The sequence below is a fragment of the Dermacentor variabilis genome, chromosome 1 (genome assembly GCF_050947875.1).
Source record: "Dermacentor variabilis isolate Ectoservices chromosome 1, ASM5094787v1, whole genome shotgun sequence".
NCBI lineage: Eukaryota > Metazoa > Arthropoda > Arachnida > Ixodida > Ixodidae > Dermacentor > Dermacentor variabilis.
The window spans coordinates 176,695,079-176,717,720 of NC_134568.1; positions in this window are offsets into that span (position 1 = coordinate 176,695,079).

Genomic DNA, 22,642 nt, shown 5'->3' on the forward strand with positions numbered 1-22,642 from the left:
TTAACCTCATGTTGACAACACACGGACGAGGGTGCTTATTAGGGGTTTCCACAAGTATTAGCGGTGACGTGTACAGTCACTGCCAGCGGGCTCAGTAACTCCCAACTCTAGCAAGCGCTGTATCTCTGCCTCCATAATTTCTCTCGGTCGCGGAGACACCCTGTAAGGCTTTGATCTTACAGATTCGGCTGATATCAGCACTATTTCATGCGTTATTAGTTCGGTTCTACCTGGCCTATTGCAATCAACTGCATCTGCTGTACACTTCCCTGATTGGTCCACATTCTCTACATCTGTCGAAGAGTACTGCGGAGACATCACTTCACCATCTGATATAGAAGACATTATTGTATCATCAGTGCAGAAGACAACTAAGTTCATCAGTGCACCTACATCCGGAACGGCGATTGATATTGAATATGAACGGCTCCGAGCGATCCGTCGTAGAGCGGAAAGGAAGGTTAGGCGAACTTAATCGTCATTAGACCTTGTCTTATGTCGACGAGCTCAACGAAAAATACGGCGTCACCTTCAAAAAATGGGAAAACAACGGTGGAGGACCTTCTGTTCGTCTCTGGATCCTCGAAAGCCACTTTCTAGGATCTGGCAGATAGTACGAAGCCTTCGTGCCCCTCCTCAGCAAAAACATCCTTTCCGTGCTCTAGCACTTCACCAATCTCTGACGGAAGTGCAGGTTGCCGAAGACTTCTGTAAGAGAGTCGCCCGTACCTATGTTTCAGCATGTCCAACGTTGGATCGACCCGTGCTACCTCCTAAAGATGATCGTCTTGACCTTCCTTTCACGATGCCGGAATTGGAAGCTGCATTTGCTGCGTCGAGACGATCTTCTGCCCCTGGACCTGACGGTATTTCATATGCTGCTCTGTGCCACCTTGGGATGGAAGGTCGGAAAGTCCTGCTGTCATACTATAACGCCACGTGGTCATCCAGTACAGTCCCGAAGCAGTGGAAAACCAGCCGTTTGGTGGCCCTCCTAAAGCCAGGAAAATCGCCCTACGAAATGTCATCTTACCGGCCAGTAGCTTTAGCTAGCTGTGTCGGTAAGGTGATGGAACGGATGGTGCTCACTAGATTAGAATCGTTCATGGAAAAGAATGAGCTTTATCCTGAAATGACCGGATTTAGACGGGGCTGGTCTGCAATAGATGGGGTCATTGATCTCGTGTCCACGATCGAACACGAAAAAAAGCGACATCGATTTGTAGGAGCAGTTTTCTTAGACATAAAAGGAGCTTATGACAATGTACTGCACGACGCCATTCTTGATGCCCTCAGTAATTTAGGCATCGGCGGCCGTCTCTACACGTGGATTGAAAATTACCTAGATGGTCGTACAGTCTTCATGTCCATGAATGATGGCGAAACGACAAGACACGCTGTGGTCCGTGGAGTGCCTCAAGGAGGAGTTCTCAGCCCGACTCTTTTCAATGTTGCCCTTATTGGCCTTGCGGAAATAATTCCTGATACAGTACGCATCAGTACCTACGCAGACGACATATGCATATGGGCATCCGCAGTCACGCGACCGCAAATTCGTGCCAGGTTGCAGCGAGCTGTTTCTTTAACGTCTCAGTACCTGCAGTGCCAAGGACTGCAACTGGCCCCAGACAAGTGCGCTGCGATAGCGTTCACACGGAAGCTTATGCATTGGTATCCAATTATGATCAATGGAAATGCCATCCCATATGTCACCCACCACAAATACCTAGGCGTTGTCATTGACCGCGGTGTTTCATGGTCGAAACATGTGGCAATGTTAAAGAAAAAATTAACTGGGCTTGCTCAAGTTTTTCGCTTTCTTGCCGGTATGAAGTGGGGTCCATCTGAGCATTCGCTACTCCGGCTGTACCAGGCTCTCTACGTTGGATACATTCGGTATAGTCTGCCAATTTTGTCAAGTATGAGCCCTTCATGTTTGCGTACGCTGGAAAGTGCCCAGGCACAGATGCTGAAAACATGTCTCGGTGTTCCACGTTGCACCTCAACCCACGGAACAATTGAGGAGGCTCGCGTCACCCCTTTACCTGTCTATCTACGATGCGAACCTCTTCGAGTATCCCTGCGACTGCTTTGCCGTCATGGACGCCATCCCTTATCGACATTACCCGATATACGGCCGGACTCCACTTTTTCTCGAGCCGTTAAATTCCAAGAATCTGCGATACCAGCATACTTTGCCCCGGCTGACCTTCCACATATGCCCCCATGGGTAATGTCCAAAATACCGGTACGTCTATCCATTCCCGGAATTTCTAAAAAATCGCGAATACCTACCGTCGGCCTCAGACATTTAACACTTGAATATATGTCGAAAGAATATGGCTCCTCGGTGAGCGTGTATACAGACGGATCGGTCTCGTCGTATGCGTCTGGTGCGGCTTTCGTCGTGCCTGCGCATCAAGTCATTCGACGGCTTCGTCTGTATAACAAGACGACTACAACATCTACGGAACTAGTGGCAATCAGAGAGGCCGTTCAGTATATTTCGCGACAGCCTCCTCAAATATGGACAGTCTTCAGTGACGCAAAATCGGCTCTTCAACTACTTAGAGTGGTGTTGAAAGAAAGCGCTTACAGAGTGTTGGCTCTTCAAACTGCCGAGCTCTACACTTTAGCGCAAGAAAACGGCCACCACATCACATTTCAGAGTATTCCCAGTCACTGTGGTATACAGGGCAACGAACTGGCCGACGCCGAAGCGAAGAAAGCACTCGAAGAACGAGAGTCACTGCTTTAAATTCCTTTTTCAAGAGCGGACGCCAACTGTCTCCTCTCCAGTGTCATCCGAAAATTGACAGCAAAGCACTGGGACAATCCGGATAATCGCTATAGACGACTCCAGAGATTGGACCCTACCAGGAATTTTAGGCTACCACTGAAAATTCAACGAAGCTGTGCCAGTCTTCTGCACAGACTAAGGCTGGGGGTAGCATTTACGCGCAGATACGTGCACCTCATGCGACGCACCGAGTCTCCACACTGTGAGGTGTGCAATGTGACTGAGACTATAGGTCATGTGCTTTGTGACTGCCCTAAGTACGTGGAAGAGCGTGAAAGGTTGGACAACGACCTTACGCGACTCGACAGCGCACTGTTGTCGGAGGATGTTATTTTAGGCCCTTGGCCAGATGCTCAATCGAGTTTGAAGGCCATCCAGGTATTACTGAACTTTTTAAAAATTACTGGCCTGGATTGCAGACTTTGAGCATGCCAAATTGCTTGCCATATCTTCTACATCTTCCTTCTATCGTCATCGTCACCCATCATGCACCTCTATCTTCCCTCTTTCTTTCCCTCTTCCCCTTCCCCCAATGCCGAGTACCTGGCTAGAGGAATATACCTCAGGCCGACCTCTCAGCATTTCGTATCATTAAACTTCTCTCTCTCTCTCTCTCTCTCTCTCTCTCTCTCTCTCTCGGGTTTAAGAGCGCGCGTGCTTATCAAGTGTTCAACTTCTTCCAGGCTGCTTTCAGAGTTGGAGGTCGCCTTACACTCATTAAACTCGGTATTAATGTCGGTTCTTTGATGGCAAAGTTAACGACTCCGCTCCGCTCCACGTAAGGCTTCATCAAACTGCAGTTCTGTGTTCTCACCTCCTTCCTGCGACCGGGCACTTTCAAAGTGTCACGGCGTGGCACTATTCTACTCGGCGAAGCACCGATTAACGGGCGCCAAAAATCATACGGTTATTGCCGGCCACTCGGCCAAGCTGCCGAAAGAAGACGAAGGCAGGTTTAGATATTATTGACTTTTTGTCGTCGGCGCGACCGTGACGCCCCGACGACTTTTTATAGGTATCCCTGTGTATTCTCTGCCCCGCGCGTGCATTGAGAAGCTTGCTAAGAAGGCAGGTGTGCGAATACTCCGAAATATATGGTGCCTCTGTGCAATCCTGTGTGCACAATTTGCTGACAGAGTATGTGTGCCAACAGCGCCGTATGGCCGGCTGCCATCGTTTCTCCTGTGTTTGTGAACGAACAATAGAGGCCCGCCACGGACTCAAGGGTGTGCGTGTGTGGTGCAATACAAGTGCGCGACCTCTAGCAGCAGGGGGAATCACCCGTTCCCTCGCCCTAATTAGATGGGGCGCTGCCAAGACCTTGGGAGGAGCCGGGATACAATGGACGATGGATGGATGGATGGATGGATGGATGGATGGATGGATGGATGGATGGATGGATGGATGGATGTTATGAGCGTCCCCTTTGGAACGGGGCGGTGGGTTGCGCCACCAAGCTCTTGCTATTATACTGCCTAATGTCCTACCTAGGTTAAACAATAAAAGAAAAAAAAACACTATGAACTCCCACAACGAAACTTTCTGATCCCCTATTGCGAACTGTGTTTTTGTACGTCTCCGTTTCTTGTCGTTTCCCTACTTTTCTTCCACCAATCTTACAATCGCCTCTTACTAATCCCTATTGCGGACATGTTTACTTTTCCACTGCTCTCGCTGAACCAAAGGGCTTCAAGGAGGCCAGTGGTGCCTAAATCGACCGCTGGGTAGACGTCTTCACATTTTAATAAAACATGCTCCATAGTTTCCCTAGCGTTACCGCAGCAATCACATGCTTCTTCTTCCTTCTTATATCTAGCTTTATGGGTACGTGTTCTAAGGCATCCCGATCTCGCTTCGAAAAGTAATGAACTTCCCTTTGAGTTATCATAAATTGTTTCCTTCCTCATTTCGTTTTTTCCTCCTAAGTAGTTACTCATAGCAGGTTTCTTTTCCATTGCCGCCACCCATGCGATCATTTCAGCCTCGCTGACTTTCCGCTTGACGTTCTTTGTTGCTGTGTTGCCCACCCTAGAGGCCGCATACTTGCTGGTAAGCTTCCTAGTTCTTTTCCACCACTGTGAATCAATGTTTTTTTCTGTACAGATACCTCAACGCTCTCCCAGCCCATCTACTGTCTTCCATATTCTTCAATCGTTCTTTATACTCAATTTTACTGCAAGCTTCCCTCACTTCAACACTACTCCAGCCCATATCACCTTGCACAGCTTCATTTGTAGTCTTCCCGTGAGCGCCCAATGCGAGGCGTCCCACTGACCTTTGGTTCCCATCGAGTCCTAATTGTACCCCTGATTTAAAGCAAACAACCGCATTTCCAAAAGTAAGTCCTGGAACCATTACACCTTTCCACATACCTCGGAGCAGCTCGTAACTATTGTATCCCCATAGCGCTCTGTGCTTCATTATTTCTCTTCCCCTTCACTGTTATTGTTTTTTCCTGTGTTTCCATATATCTATCGCCTTCGTTTATCCATATACCAAGGTATTTATATTCTGTTACTCGAGGTGTTTCCTGGTCCTGTATTGTCACTGTCTGTTCAGTGTTTTCATTGAATACCGTAACACCTGATTTTCTACCACTAAATTTCAAACCTAGATTGTTGCCTTCCTGTCCACATATATTAGCCAGACGTTGTAAATCACTTAGCTTGTTAGCTAGCAACGGTATAGCCATCTAAATCCTGTATGTGTTCGTTCATGTCTCCTAATAGTATAATTTCAGCACCGTTCCCGAAACCCTTAATATCAGCGCTTATGCATTACACTAACTCTTTATTCTTCTCTGTGCAATTATTTCCGGTCCACAAATACGTAACGTCCAACCAAGTTTTTTTTCCACTCATTGTACCTGATAACCAAAGATGCTGTTGACATCTTGAATTTACTCTTTTCCATTTGGCTCGCTGATGGATGAGCATTCGGACTCCCCCTCCCTTTCTTTCCGACTTAATTCTGTTGCACGCTTCCCAAACATAATTCTCAATCACTGGCGGCTCTTCCGAGTCTCTAAGGTGCGTTTCTGTAACCGCATACACCCCTATTTGTTCTCTATTTAACTGCTCCTCAATCTCTGCCCACTTTTCCTTTCTTCTGCCGCCCTGCATGTTTATGTACAGAGAGAAGTGGTTCTTGTGGGGAAAGGAGGAAAGGCTAGCACTATCTTCTGCAACCCATGCGGGAGCAAGGCTCAGTGCCAGCAGTGTGGGCGAGATGAGCGTAAAGGAGAGAGAGGGTAGGCGGGAGAAAGGTAGAGAGTCGTCCTAGCAGCATCAGAGCAGCCCGGCCGAGAGAGCCCAGTGGTTTCGACCGGAGGAGTAGGCTGGAGGTAGACCGTATAGGTGGCCCAGCAGAAGCGAAGTAGTGGCGGATCAGGAAGCCCGAGGTAGTGGGATGTCCGTTAGGCAATCCGTCTTTGTAGACATTTCCTATAGTCTCCGCGAGAGTCCCGACGAATCGAGGTACTCGACGACACTTAGGAAGGCTTGTATCTGATTACGACAGGGCAAGAGGATATCTTCCTGTCGTGAACATGGGAGCTCCAGGCGGTGGAACTCCTGCAGAAGTTGGCCGCGGTGCTGCAGGTGAGCAGGGCAGGCCAGCAGGAGGTGCTCCAGAGTCTCTGGTTCACGGCAGGATGCACAGGCTGGCGAGGTGGCTTTCCCAAGGCGGTGCCGGCGGGCTGCCGTCCAGTAGCAGCCAACTCGCAGTCGGAGCAGCAACGAGGCATCCCTTCGTGGGAGGCCGTGCTGTGGAAGAGGCCGTGGAGGCCGACCCAGGGATACTCGTTTGTCCGGATGGCAGGCGATGATGTGTCGGCGCAACCTGTGTCTCGAGAAGTCTGCGGCCGTTACAGCAGGTCTGAGGGGGACGCTTGAGTGATGGGCACTCTTTGCAAGAGTGTCCGCCGCTTTATTGCCGGGGATCCCCATGTGTGCTGGTAGCCAATGCAGGAATAGTGAGCATCCTGCGTCCTGAAGGGCCGTCAGTCTTGAAGAGAGCAGCGCAACCCCAAGGCTAGCCCTGTTAGGGCTCGGCAGGCAGAGCAGCGCCGCCTTGGAGCAGCAGAAGATGGCTGCTGGGGTCGCTGGTAGCTCCTCTGCCCGTAGGTCCACAGCAAGGTGGAGTCCTGCTAGTTCTGCTGCGGTAGAGTTTGCATGTCCCGGGAGACGGCACAGCTTGCTCTTTTGTAGGGCCGGTGCAACGCAGGCTGCTGTGGATGAGCCAGTCTCCATTATCACATATCCATCGACGAAGATGTGAAGGTGGTCCCCAAGTCTCTCTTGGAGGAGAGAGGCTGCCGTCTCCTGTAGGGCACATGTTGGAGAACGGTTCTTAGAGACACCTGGCAGCTCCGTCGAGATAGGAATTGGTGGTCGATGTGGTGGTCGAGGCTTTACAGCGTTTGCAGGCGTGTCCCCTATGACTTCCTTATAGAGGCCACACAGCCGTCCCATGTGTGATGTTGGCCGGGAGCGTAGGCGGGTCAGGAGTGCTTGACCATCTGTGGCATGGTCTAGGCGTTGTGTCGTAACCCCTGTTGCAGGAAGAGTAGTGACAGGGGCTAGGCACCTGCCTCAGCAAGAGTGGCGGCCACTTGTGAGGTTCAGGGAACGCCAAGACAGAGCCGTATTGCTGACCGGTGCTGCAGATCCAGTTTCCGCAGGCGGGGTGGGGGCAGCGCCACAAGAGGGAGGGCATACAGTAGCCGTGAAGTGGTTGCAGCTTCAAAGAGCTGCAGGGCCCACCTGGTGGTACAGCCCTGTCCACGGGCAAGGAGATGTGAGATCGCCTTGATGACCCGAAGCGTCTGGGCGCACAAGGCCTTGGTAGCCGTCAGCCAGGTCAGCCGAAGGTCAATGCGCAGCCCCAAGAAGGTGACTGCCTTGCTCAATGGGATCTGGACGACCTCCAAGCGCGGCTGGGCAGCTGAGCGGTGGGCTGCTGCTCTGGGATGCAGCAGCAAGGCCTCGGTCGTTCTGGCCGAGATGGTAAGGCCGATGCTGCACAAGTAGGCAGCCGCAGTGTCCATGGCTCTCTGTAGGGCCGCACGTGCCTTGCGGATGTGTTGCGGTGGTCCCCGCACACATAGGGCGATGTTGTCCGCGTAGATTGAGGACTGCACGGGGAAGTGAGGGTCGATCGGCAGGGCAGCAGGCAACCGTGTCAAGGCCAGGTTGAAAAGGAAGGGGCTCACCACTGACCCCTGTGGCACGCCTGCAGTGACTGGACGGGGGGTGCTCTTCGATCGACCCACACGTACCCTGAGGTCGCGATTGTGCAGGAACGACAAGAGGAACTCTCGCAGGTTGCCACAGATGTTGAGGAAGTTCAGGCCCGGCTGGACGACTGCGTGAGGGAGGCTGTCGAAGGCACCCTGTACGTCGATCTGCAAGAGCATCACGAGGTCCCCGCCGGCCTTGGCGTCCTCCAGGGTGGACACCATGTCAGTGATGGAGTCCGCGGTGCACCGCCGCCGCCGGAAGCCCGTCTGTTGGTCTGCCAGGAAGCCGCGAGCACGGGCCACCCAGTCCAGTCGTGCCAGGGCCATGGCCTCCATCACCTTGCAGGCAGCGGAGGTGAGGGAGACCGGTCGATAGGATGACAGTTCCCCAGCCGGTTTTCAGGCCTTCAGGATGGGTGCCACAATGGCTGTGCGCCACGCCTCTGGCACCTGCCCTGACTACCATATCTCATTGAAGTGCTCGAGCAGGTGCTGTTGCTCGCTGGCGGCCAGGTTTCGGAGCATCTGGGGCGTTACACCGACTGCTCCTGGTGCGCTGCGGCGTTTCCCTCGCCTCAGAGCCGCCTGGATCATGGGCGTAGCAAGGGGGGAGGGCTTATGGGGCTTCAGCCCCCCCCCCCCGAAGTTTTTCGTGCTGTGATGCACCGCCAACCAAAACAACCCACGGTGCCGGGAATCATTCTGGATTTTCTCTAGAATGTATTTTTCGCACCCGAAAAAACATTTCGGCGCAAAGATTGTGAATTCGGGATGGATTTCGTGGCGACGCCCATGCACCTGGAGTCACATAACGCAAAGATCCCCACCCGAGCACAAAGTTTCAAGGGCGCTTTGATGGCGAGCGGGCCCGCCGCGGCATCTCGCAGAGGCCGCAGAATCTACGGAGCGCATCGTTTTCAATTAAGAAACTTTAGAGGTATAAAGGTCACATAATGTTTTGATACGAAAGGTGCATTGCCATTTCCAAGGTCGTGCTTTACATTTTAAATTCCGGATCTTTTTCGGTTTAATGTTCTTAGTAACATTTGATACCAAACAAGCCAAATCAATACACTATCTGACAAGTTGGCAAAGCACGCAGCGAGACCCGATGAGACGAAGCTTTGTGATAGTTCATATTTGCCATCATGTCACAGAAAACAATATGAACATCTTTTTCACCTGCGCCAAAGCATCCATGTGAAGACACTAAAGCCACCAAAGGTAACTGCGTTCTTATTTATTTTTTCTGCTTTGAATTTTATTCGCGAGGACACATTGAGCCTCTCCAATTTTTTGTCCTCGCTACCCGCGGGCTACCAGAGCCAGCCAGAGGTCATGCGTTTTTCATGTGTCATGTTTTTCATTTTACATGCCCGCTTGCATGTCGTGATTGCACTGCTCCAAAGCTTTCCGCGCACAAACAGCCATAGGTGCGCTAGCTGCCACTTAAAAAGTGACAGAGCAGCGACGAAAGCGTTGGCTGGTCGATTTAAGCTAACAACCGTTATCTCCTGTGCTGTGTAAAGCGACTGATGGACGTGGTTGTAGTGGTAGGTGGTAATTTCAGACAGCGATAAACAGACTATCGTGCATCGGCCGCTAAAGCGCGAGCAATTTCATGATCCCTTTTTCCAACGAGGAAAAAGCAAAGATGATCCTTACCCTAGTAGTTGCAAGCAGACAGAGACGGCAGGCTGCAAGGATATTTCGAAGCTGGCACCCGGGTACGCGATTGAACCCGATGACAATATTCAACACCTACGAGTCGCTGAAGCAAACAGGCAGCTTCACAAGAAAGTGGCAGAGCGCTTGAGTCATAAATAATGAGGTTCGCTCCAACGTTTTCTCTTTCATAGCAGCTAATCCACACGCTAGCACGCGCACAGCTCGGTGTGTCCAACTCAACTGCCTGGATGATTCTGAAAACAGCTGGACTGCACCCTTATCACCTGCAGTTCCATCAATGCCTGGAGTCAAGGGATCTTCAAAAGAGAATGAACTTTGCGAATTGGATTTTGAATCAGGGGGAGCAGGATTCTGGCTTTCTCACCAAGGTATCCGGACTGACGAGATGAACTTTTCCTGAAATTGCCAAGTAAATATCTACAACGCCCACTATAGAAGTGAGCAAAATCCCCACTGGCTAGGAATATCCCGCCACCAATATCAGTGGTTTTTTTAACGTTTGGTGCGGAATATATGACAGCACAGTCATTGGCCCAATGTTTTTAACAACATTCTGACCGGCAAGAGGTATGCCAGTTCCTCAAAGGGCAGGTTGAAGTCTTCTGCTGCAACATGCCACTAGCCCAGCTTGACGCAATGTGGTGTCAGCACGACGGGTCCAGTCAAGCACGACAGTCAAGCACGAGCAAGCCTTGATGTTACTTTCCCCGGGCAATGGATAAGGAGAAACGGGCCTGTGCTGTGGCCGGCAATGTCATCCGAACTCAGCCCTCTTGACTTTTTCTACTGGGGCTATATTAAGGATCACGTATATATGACGGAAACGACGACTCCAGAAGACTTACAGGAGAAGATAATTGAAGTCTGCCACAGCATTTCACCGACGGTGCTCAAGGCAGCGACAGCAAGCGTTCTCAGAAGGTCCCAGTGTTGTATCGCTGCAGAAGGTGACCTCTTCGAGCGCTTGCTGTGAAAGCGCATGAAAAATAAACGTAAATTCAATGAAAGACTGCGTCTGGTCATTAATGATACTCTTATTCCACCATTTTCAGCCTTATGAAAACTGAGTTTTTTTTTTTATTTAGGGATGTTCAATTTGCTTACAGCTATCGCGAAATGACGGACCTGTTGCTCCGGCAGCACAAGCGATTACCGCTGCGTCTGCTTATCGCTATGACGAACTTTCGCGAGGGGAGCACATCGCTGGCGTAGACGGCACAGCCGACGCCTACGTGTTGCCCTGTCACCTTTTAAGTGGTAGCGCGCCTATAGGCTGTTTGTACGCGGAACGTTGGGGAGCAGTGCAATCACGACGCGCAAGCGGGAATGTCACTAGTTTTGTAGTTCGTGGGGACCATCAGTAAGCTGAAAGGCACTAATACCTAATATATACATAGAAAGACAGAAACTGTTTTTTTCGGACGCTTTGCAAACCGCTCTGCAATTTTCTAAATGGAATTTTTTTCCTAACTTCTGTTGTAATCACACCGCTGGCACGAGTTGTTGGGATCTCGGCGCTGACGCCCGTTGTTGCACCTGGGTCGCAAGCCCCAAGGGTAGCGTTGGCCTGGCGGCCTGGGGTACAACTGGAAGCATCCGAAGGTCCCGGCAAAGCATGAGTCGACTGGTAACAACAAAACAACTTGTTTATTCTAACATCGCAAAGAGCTGGCGGTCAGGTCGACCGAAGTAGAGAGACGGGAGGGCACGTTACTCAACAGAAGAAATCGGAGCCCTCCTTTGGCGTCCGGGGGCAGCTGCTTTTATACTCTCGCAGTTGAGGGCGAGAAGGAACCCCTCTATAGACGAGCACGTGACTGTGCCGCTCGGGCACAATGGGATAAGGTGGCGCAGCCGTCGTGCCGGCGCCGCTGGGGCACAATGGGAAGAGAAGGTGGCTCATACGTCGTGTCGGCGCCTGTCAGACCCCCTCGCTTCACAGTTGTTGGGAGCTCCTCTCCCCGGCTGCCGCGCTTCGACAAGCGTGGGCACCAATATGCACATACACTCACACACGCACATGAAGACACGTGGCATCGGAACATGCCTGGACGCGCTTGGCGGGGAGGCGTAGCGGCGGCGCCGAACGGGCCAAAATGTCTGCCGCTTTGAACGAAGCCCCGGCGTCCGTTGCATCCGCGCCGGCTAAACCGCGCGTCGTAGGCGAAACGTAACAGACCGCCCCGCCGGGGGAAGGAGATCCCGATGGACAGGGGACTGCATCCGCTGTCCGGAGGGATGTCGCTCGATGATGCTCATAACCGAAGTCGGGCGTCCCTCGACGTTTCTTGAGCGCAGCGCACAAAGAAGGCCTCGTTCTCTCGTTCAGGTTCGCACGGGACACTGCAAAGTGACTTCGGGAGAGTTCACATTTTTGTTCTCGTTCCCGGCAAGCGTTAGAACTACGCTGAAACTCAACCGCTTAGTCAGCAAGCACGGCACAACCCTCACTAAGCCCTGCCAGGCTCTTTCCCCTTCTATACCACTGCCTAGTTCCTTACAGTAGTCTAGCAGCACTCAGAACGCGTCCACAAATTGGAAAATTGCACTAGAAAGCATGTCATCACTTTGAAACACTAAACAAAAGCAATATGTTAAAAATCCTGCCTCAGGAAGAAAAACATCAGTAACAAACAATTTTGAGGCTGATTCCTACGTTAGGGGCTTCGACTTAAGCCATCGGCGTTACCGTTGAGACTCCCCTTTTTGTAACGCACCTCAAAGGAATATTGTTGCAAAGCGAGGCTCCAGCGCAGGAGGCGGCCATTTTTGGGAGAGATGGTCTGCAGCCATTGGAGAGGGCAGTGATCCGTCTCAATGATAAACCTCGAGCCGGCTAGATAGCATGACAATTTCTGAACGGCCCACACGAGACACGCACACTCTTTTTCGGTGGCGCTGTACGCCTGCTCACGACTGGTCAGCTTACGACTAGCATACAGGACGGGGTGTTCTACTTCTCCATTTTCCCGTTGGCACAGTACAACGCCCATGCCTCGCTCACTAGCATCGCACTGAACTACGAACCCTTTTGTGTAGTCTGGCGATCGTAGCACCGGCTGGCTTGTTAGGGCGCTCTTTAGGGCGCTAAAAGCTCTTTCCTTGGTCTCGTCCCACACGACTGTTTGGGGCTCTGTTTTTCTTAGAGCATCCGTCAGGGGAGCCGCGATATCAGAGTACCTGGGGATGTACCTCTGATAGTAGCCGGCGACACCTAAGAACGACCGAATATCGGTCTTCGTGCGCGGTTGCGGGAAGTCTCGCACAGCGGCCACCTTTATTTCAGAGGGGTGGCGACGACCCTGACCAATCACGTGACCGAGGTAGACAACCTCGGCCTGTGCTAACTGGCACTTGGGAGCCTTGACTGTCAAGCCCGCTTCGCGCAGGCGGGTTAGCACTGCCCGCAAGTGTGCCATATGCTCAGACCAGGATGCGGAGAATATCGCTACGTCGTCTAGATACGGTAAAGCGAATTCTTGCTGTCCCCGTAACACTTTATCCATGAGGCTTGAAAAACAGTATGGCGCGTTCTTCAAACCAAAACTCAACACTTTAGGACGGAATGTTCCCATTGGTGAAATGAACGCCGCATACCTACTAGCCTCTTCTGTAAGTGGAACCTGCCAATAACCCCTGACAAGATCTAGGGTGGAAATAAACTGAGCGCTACTAACTTTCTCAAGGCGCTCCTCGATGTTAGGGATCGGATAAATTTGATCCTTAGTGATGGAATTAAGCCTGCGGTAGTCGACGCAAGGACGAGGTTCCTTGCCCGGTACCTCAACTAAAATCAAAGGGGAGGTATAATCACTCTCACCTGCCTCAATAACACCGAGCTGTAGCATTTTCTTTACCTCAGCCTCCATAATATCGTTCTGGCGGGGTGACACCCGATACGCCTTGGATCGTACTGGCTCTGGGGAGGTAAGTTCTATGTCATGAGTAAGGACAGAAGTCCTACCAGGCCTCTCAGAGAACAGACCTTGAAACTCTTGTAAGAGCTGGTGTAGTTCTGTTTTCTGCTCAGGCGACAGCGGTGCATTACTGATAAGGTCACTAATGACTTGACCGGTGTCTTCCCTGTTCGTCACTGAGCCTAGTCCCGGAAGCTCGACCGGAAGCTCTTCAGGAACGTTTACCATCATGCACACCACTGCTTCCCTTTGTCTATAAGGTTTGAGCAGATTACAGTGGTAAACTTGCTGTGCTTTCCGCTTTCCTGGCAGACTCACCACGTAGTTAACGTCCGACAGTTTCTGAACAATTCGTGCTGGGCCCTCCCACAGCACGTCTAGTTTGTTGTTTAGCGATGTGCGCAATATCATGACCTCATCGCCCACTTCAAAACGACGGGCCCTGGCGGTCCGATCATAATAAACCTTGGCCCTCTGCTGGGCCTTTGCCATTGCTTCACCTGACAACTCCTGTGCCCTTCTTAAGCGTTCGAGGAGTTTAAGCACGTACTCCACCACGACTGGGTCGTCGCCCCTGCCTTCCCACGATTCTCGAAGCATGCGAAGCGGAGACCGAAGCGAGCGACCGTACACCAGCTCAGCTGGCGAAAACCCCGTAGCTGCATGCGGCGCGGTCCGTAATGCAAACATCACCCCAGGCAGACACAGCTCCCAGTCAGTTTGATGTTCAAAACACAATGCTCTCAACACGCGCTTCATGACGGAGTGGAGCTTCTCAACGGAATTCGACTGTGGGTGGTACACTGAGCTGTGTAACAGCTTTACCCCACACCTTTCGAGAAAAGTTGTCGTCAAAGCGCTAGTAAACACTGTGCCCTGATCTGATTGGATTTCCGCAGGAAAACCAACTCGCGCAAATATGGACAGTAGTGCATTGACTATCTCAACTGAGCTGAGTTCTTTAAGCGGCACTGCTTCAGGGAACTTTGTCGCTGGGCAGATCACAGTCAAAATGTGTCTGTACCCCGTGGCTGTTACCGGCAGAGGTCCCACTGTATCAATAACGAGCCGTCTGAAAGGCTCCGTAATGATAGGTACCAACTTCAACGGCGCCCTCGATTTGTCCCCTGGTTTGCCCACCCGCTGACAGGTGTCACATGTCCTCACGAAATGGTCTGCGTCCCGAAAACACCCTGGCCAATAGTACTCTTGCAAGAGACGGTCCTTAGTTTTCTTAACTCCTAGGTGTTCGGACCACGAACCCCCGTGCGACAAGCGCAACAGATCCTGACGATAGCATTGAGGCACGATCAGCTGATCGAACTCCACTCCTCTGCGGTCTAGATACTTCCGGTACAGGACTCCACCTCTTTCCACAAAACGAGCATTTTTCTTGGCGATACCTTCCTTGACAATGCAGCGTACGTTTTCTAGGCTGCCATCCTTTTTTTGCTCGGCTATCAAAGCCGACCGGCTGACTTTTAGCAACCTATTAAGTCCGTCTGACGTAGGCGCGATGAGCAAATCTGCAGATAGCTCTTCTAACTTTCCCGCATCGGGATTTTCCTCTCCAGTATCTGGTGCCTTTAACGTTACAGACTCAATTTTATTCAGTTCGGGCGTGCTCTGAATATCGGCTTGCTGCGCCTCTGACCCTTTCTCATTGTTCGCCAACGTCGGCCCCGCAACTACCGCCTTTGCAGCGAGCTCCCGAACCTTCGATCTGGTTAAGGCCTGAACGCTAGCCTCACCAAACAAAAGCCCCTTCTCGCGCAGGAGGTGATGGGACCTGTTTGAAAATAGGTACGGGTACTGGGGGGGCAGCATAGATGACACTGCCGCCTCCGTCTCAAGCGCTCCGAAAGGTCCTTCAATAAGCACTTTTGCTACCGGCAGACACACGCTATGAGCTTCCACGGCTTGCTTGATCCATGCGCACTCGCCCGTGAACATATCGGGTTCTACGTAGGAGGGGTGAACTACATCCATCGTAGCTGCGGAATCGCGAAGCACTCGGCACTCTTTCCCGTTCACGAGGAGGTCTCGCATGTAAGGCTCGAGAAGCTTCATGTTCTCGTCAGTGCTGCATATTGACAAAAACACAACTTTTGGTTTTGTTTCCGGACACTGCGCCGAAAAGTGACCCGGCTTCTGGCACGTATAACACAAGCGCGCTTGCCTCATCTCGAACCGTTTTCTGCGTTCGGCTTCGGCTGCCGCCGTCTCCCTACGTTCTGTCGGACTGCTTTCACTCGCATCCGCAATACGTGTGTCCCCTTTTGCTCTCATGGGTGTGAACTTCGGCCTCTCAAACTTCGAGCCAAATTCACCCTTTTGACCGTCCTTAGCTCCGCGAGCCCGACGCGTCACAAACTCCTCGGCTAGCTCAGCGGCTTTAGCCACCGTACAGACGTCTGGCCTATCCAAGACCCAGTACCGCACGTTCTCAGGTAACCGACTATAAAAGTGTTCTAGCCCGAAACACTGCAGAACTTTATCGTGGTCACCAAACGCTTTCTCTTCTTTGAGCCACTCCTGCATGTTTGACATAAGCCTGTACGCAAACTCTGTGTATGACTCACTTCTGCCTTTCTCATTTTCCCGAAACTTCCGACGGAACGCCTCCGCTGACAGCCTGTACTTTTTTAGCAGACTCGATTTCACTTTGTCGAAATCCTCTGCCTCCTCTCTATCCAAGCGAGCGACTACGTCGGCCGCCTCGCCGGGTAACAAAGTGAGCAAGCGCTGTGGCCACGTTTCCCGAGAGAACCCCTGCTTCTCGCACGTTCGCTCAAAGTTAACCAGGAACAAACCAATGTCCTCTCCAAGCTTAAACGGCCGCATCAGGTGAGTCATTTTGAGCAATACTCGTTCTCCTGCACCGTGTGCCTGACTTCCATTACGAGCGCGTTCCATCTCTATCTCGAGACGCTTCATTTCCAAAGCGTGTTGACGCTCTTCTTTTTCTTTCTCTTCTTTACGTTCACGCTCTTCTTTCTCTTTCTGTTCGTTAAGTTCGCGCTCTTCTTTCTCTTTCTGTTCTTTAAGTTCGCGCTCCTGTCTTTTTGACCTCTCCTCAATAGTCTCAAGGCATTCCGACAGCTCGTCATCCTCAGCTTCTAACTCAAGAATAGCCTTTAGCAGTTCTGGTTTTCTGAGTTTGTCTGAGACATCCAGACCCAACTCTCTTGCAAGCTCCAGCAATTTCGGTTTGCGCAACGACTTCAAATCCATGGCTGCTCTGAATGCTGCTTTCTCTACTGCCTATTATTGTCTTGCCGCAAACTAACCCGGCAGCAACGACAACCACAATTACCAGCTCTGTTTCTGTCACTAACAAAAGCCTGGCAAAGCTCAGAAGAAGAATGTCCCGCACTCACCAAACCTCGCAGCCAAGAATTCAGCGCAGTCGTTCCGCTGCAGGCAACCAGTCATCACACAGGGCTCGTTGCACTGCTCCCGGATCGTCGATGAGCTGCTCAGCATACAGTCAACCGCATATCTTCGCTGCTGGCCTCCGTTGTCGCGATCTCACCGCTGGCAGACAGTTGTTGTAATCGCACCGCTGGCACGAGTTGTTGGGATCTCGGCGCTGACGCCCGTTGTTGCACCTGGGTCGCAAGCCCCAAGGGTAGCGTTGGCCTGGCGGCCTGGGGTACAACTGGAAGCATCCGAAGGTCCCGGCAAAGCATGAGTCGACTGGTAACAACAAAACAACTTGTTTATTCTAACATCGCAAAGAGTTGGCGGTCAGGTCGACCGAAGTAGAGAGACGGGAGAGCACGTTACTCAACAGAAGAAATCGGAGCCCTCCTTTGGCGTCCGGGGGCAGCTGCTTTTATACTCTCGCAGTTGAGGGCGAGAAGGAACCCCTCTATAGACGAGCACGTGACTGTGCCGCTCGGGCACAATGGGATAAGGTGGCGCAGCCGTCGTGCCGGCGCCGCTGGGGCACAATGGGAAGAGAAGGTGGCTCATACGTCGTGTCGGCGCCTGTCAGACCCCCTCGCTTCACAGTTGTTGGGAGCTCCTCTCCCCGGCTGCCGCGCTTCGACAAGCGTGGGCACCAATATGCACATACACTCACACACGCACATGAAGACACGTGGCATCGGAACATGACTGGACGCGCTTGGCGGGGAGGCGTAGCGGCGGCGCCGAACGGGCCAAAATGTCTGCCGCTTTGAACGAAGCCCCGGCGTCCGTTGCATCCGCGCCGGCTAAACCGCGCGTCGTAGGCGAAACGTAACACTTCGTTACTTCAGAAAAGGGTTTATTAATCTTGAATAAAAATCGAATTAAGCAAAATACAAAATATAGCGTGACACACTACGTACAAAAGTGATCAACATCCACTTGGTCGCGTCGTCTTAGAGTGCATCGGCATATTTTTAAACTCTGGCTAAAATTAGCTGAAACACCCTGTATAAAGTGACTTTTGCTTAGATAAGTAGATTTATTGGTTACTTATACGTATATTTAAATATCTTGGTGCGAGGTTTTGTGGATACATGCAGTGGACTTCGTTTCCAGAGACACTTTTTTGCTTTTTATCAATTCTTATCTTGGCATTTGTGTATTCCATTGTACTTCGAATTTCTAATGTATATTTTGCAGAACTGCTGCTTTTTATTGTAATCTCTGTTGCGACTACGATTTCGGTGCAATTACAATACGCAACCGGTGACAGCTGCTCCTGCGCATTATATTGGAATGAAGGACAGCGTCACTGAGATTCTTCCCTGGCCGTTGCATATCTACAGAAATGTAAACAAGGCTTTCGAATGACAACGTATTATTAACATATTCGTCCTCAACTTGTTCATTTCACGGCCTTTACATTTATCAAATCAAGGCATGCACTGCTTTGCTGGTTTCGCACTGATATAGTTCTAAAGTTCGTGTGATATTCTCTTTCCTAATAAATAGACAAACAACATGGAAGCATTGATATCAGTTATTTTTGGCACAATTTTTAGGACATAAGAATATATTCTTTTATGAAAAAATACATATTTTACTTGTCTCGACAGCACGTAGCGTTCAAGAATTTGTTTGCAGCATCTTTGGCAATCGCAATGCAGTTATTATTCATGTATTTGATCCCTCGACAAATTATGTGAGGAGGCCAAGTTCCAACGTGAGCCCCCGCCCCCTCGAACGAAATTTCTGGCTACGCCACTGGCCTGGAGCTCGTGCAGGACAAGTGGCTATTGGCAGAGGGCAGCGACCTGGTTTGACGTCGAAGCAGGGTGGAGGCTGTGTATACAGGTGGGCAGCTGGGCAGGGGGTGTCCGACCGGCAGCATGGCTGCACTCTGCGGCACGGGAGGGGCGAACCGGTCCGCCAGAAGTTCCGCGAGGGCCTCTTCGCTGATTCCTAGCGAGATGGCCACAGTGAGGACGGGTTGACGGCTCGTCCTCTTGCCGGTGAGTGACTTGAGTAGTCGCCAGGCTAGGGGGCCCCTTGAACGGTCCTGTATGCTGGAGCACAGGCTCATCCAGCTCTGATTCCTCCTGCGCCGGGCTTGTCTTCCACAGCAGGCGTCCACTCGTCTGTATTCAGTCCAGTGCTCTGCCTTCCCTGTCCGAATCGCTCTGCGCTCCGTGCGGCGCCTGGAGTCACGGAGATTGAGTAGGCTGAGATCCGGGACAGGGGTGTCCGGTGGGCAAGAGCACTGAACGGTAGCCGCCTGGGCGCACTCCGCGATGGCGTCCAGAAAGTCACAGCGATCGGCCGCCTCACTACAGTGCTTCCTAAACAGAGACCAGTCTAAGACGTGGAAAATTGTGGTCTTTGACTTCCTTCCGTGCACATGTAGCCTATTGCATGGCGAGCTCTCTTTTTTGCTTACCTCCCTTTTCTGTTATTGACCGCGATGCTATACTGAGGTTCCCTTAGGGGATCTTCTTCTTTACTACCTACCCTGGCCTCCTGAGCGCCCATGGGCCCCCTAAGAAAGCAACAGCGCGACCAGCAAGTCGCCAGCCCACTTCTCGTGCAAGCCTGTAATTGAAGTGGATCCCGTCTCGTTGAAAACCACCACACCTTCTCACTTCCCTGTTTACTTGGACAACCTCGAAGCCTTTCTCTCGGCTCATTTTCCATATCGCCTCATTAGCAGCCACTACGGCTCTTTGTATGTGGCTGTCACGTACAGGCACCTCCGGCACCGTGCACACCACGATGTGCACCTGAAGGGACAACTCGCGCAAGTCGTCCACCCCCTTCGCCAAGCGCTGGGCTAGTCTTGCCCCTTTCCTATTTAGGACGCCATCTAGCCCACCTGCTACTATGACAAGGTTGCGCACGTGAGCATTTTCCGCGAGTTTTGATTTTGCTCGCGCCATGACAGAACCCAGCGTCCGCCCCAGAAATGTCCCTACCGCCACTCTTTTATCGATTTTCACCCTCTCCACAATTGTTTCTGAGCACCTATCAGAATCAGAATCAGAATCCACTTTATTTCCAACACACTAGTTGGGGGCCCCCAGGCAAAAAGCTGTCGCAGACAGCTTGACGGGACCTGGGGGCCTACAGAGAGCAGCAGGCAGTGGACTTCACAAATTCGAACTGTATATACATACAGACATTATGAAGAAGAAGTGAACTTGTTTCATACAGATGCAGCATACAGATTATGACATTGCAGCATACTGATGCAGCATACAGATACAGACATTATGAAGAATAAATTAACTTGTTTCATACAGATGCAGCATACAAGGTGGACACAGAATGCATAAACGGTGCAGGAAAATGTAGCAGCCAGGGGAAAAGAGAAAAAGTTCATTGCTTCATCAGGTAATCACGCACCTCCGATTTAAACGTGCCAAGTGGGGCACTGAAATTAATGTGATTTTTTAAGAGGTTATATAGTGTTGGTATGCAGTAATCCAGCCTAGATCTACCGTAATTTGTACGTGTACGCGGCACTGGTATTAGCCTGTTACGTATGCTGTAGTCATACGGGGAATGTTGTGTATAGTGTGGGAGTTTATTTTTATACATATAGAGAGATAGTTTATAGTCATATAACTTAGACGCTTTAAGCATATAATGGTTAATGAATAAGGGACCAGTGGGTAATAGGCTGGGGTGTTCATTAAAGTTCTCAAAGATTCTTAATACCTTCTTTTGGAGCCGCTCCAGTTTGTTATAGTTGGTGGTTGTTGTAGTGCCCCAAACTAAAGTGCAATATGAAAGACGTGAGTAAAAATTAGCATAATATATTGCATTCTTTAGTCTAATTGGAATTAATTCCCTCAGTCTGTAGAGGCAACCAACTGCTTTGCCTAATTCAATCGTGAGCTTAGTAACGTGCATGTTCCAAGACATTGTTTCTTCGAACTAAACCCCCAAGAACTTTTCAGATGCAACGCGTTGCAGGGCCATTCCTTGAAAGTTTAGGGTGAGTTCGAAATCGCTTTGTTTGTTGAGAGGTTTAAAAATAATATATTTAGTTTTTTTAATATTTAAGGTTAATCTGTTCGAGTTCAACCACTGTTCAAGCTTAATTAGGTAATTGTTTATTGTTATGTTTAGGTGGGCCAAAGTTGGTGCGGAAAAGAAAATATTAGTATCATCAGCATACATGACCAGTTTGGGAGAATTAGGCACATCACATAAGTCGTTGATATAAAGTATAAACAATAAGGGCCCTAGAATCGACCCCTGAGGCACTCCATGTTTTACCACAGTAGTCGGAGATGACAAGCCATCGACTTTTACACACTGCTTTCTATTGTAAAGATAGTTCTTTACGAGATCATGGGCGACGCCACGTATGCCGTAGTCATGCAGTTTTGACAGCAGAATATTATGATTTACACAATCAAATGCTTTTTTTAAATCAATGAACAATCCCACAGTAAAAAGTCTGTTTTCAATGTTGCTAAGAATTTCATTCTTGATTAGTAATAGCGCCATTTCGGTAGATTTCCCTTTCTGGAAGCCGTATTGTGAATCATTCACAACGCGGTATTTAGTAAGAAAGTTTTCGAGCCGTGTATGAATGACATTCTCAGAAACTTTGGACAAGATGGGCAGAACAGATATTGGTCGGTAGTTTGCTATATCACTGACGGCTCCACCTTTGTGAACAGGGGTTATACGTGCCAGTTTAAGGTCAGAGGGAAATATACCAGTCTCTAACATTTTATTAATTATGAATGTCAGCGGTAAGGCTATAATAGACGCCACATGCTTAATAGGGACAGCACTCAGGCCATCCAACCCGGTGGCGACGTTGTTTTTAATTCTGGAAATGAAATTTGTGACTTCTTGTGCAGTAACCGGTGAAAGAATAATTGAATTAGCCAGTATTGTACGTGCATACTGTGGCGTTTTAGTACAATCACTATGGCTATTCGGAGACACGTAGTCGCCAACGTTGGGAAAAAATTCGTTCACTTCTGTTAGGGCGTCTTCATCCGTCTTGCCTTGAGCAAAAGCTGCAATATTAATTGAGCACTGAACCTTAGAGTTATTAGACAAATTATGGATTTCCTGCCGTAATTTTCTTGGACTGTTGTATATTTTAGCAAACAGGGACTGATAGAAGGAGATCTTAGCCTTTTTTAAATCAGCGTTTAATTTATTACGATAGGATTTGAATTCTGTAAGCAAGGCAGCATCACGTGATTGAACGAATCTATGGTACATTTTGTTTTTGGCTTTTATTCTTTTATGCAAGCTGTTTGTAATCCAAGGCTTGCGTATTCTTTTGCTTCGTTTTGTGTTATGTATCAAAGGGAAATGTTTTTCATAGCAGGCCATGATTTTCTTGTGAAAGATACGGTAGGCCTGATCGGGATCACTTTCGGCGTAAACATTGTCCCATGCAATCATTTCAGTATCAGAATAAAAATTGTTGAGCGAAGCGGAGTTAATGTCGCGATAACTTGGGTTGTTATTCTTGCACTTTTTGGGAGCTACTGGTATAAACGTGAAAATCGGGAGATGATCACTGATATCAAGGGAAAAGACACCTGTTAA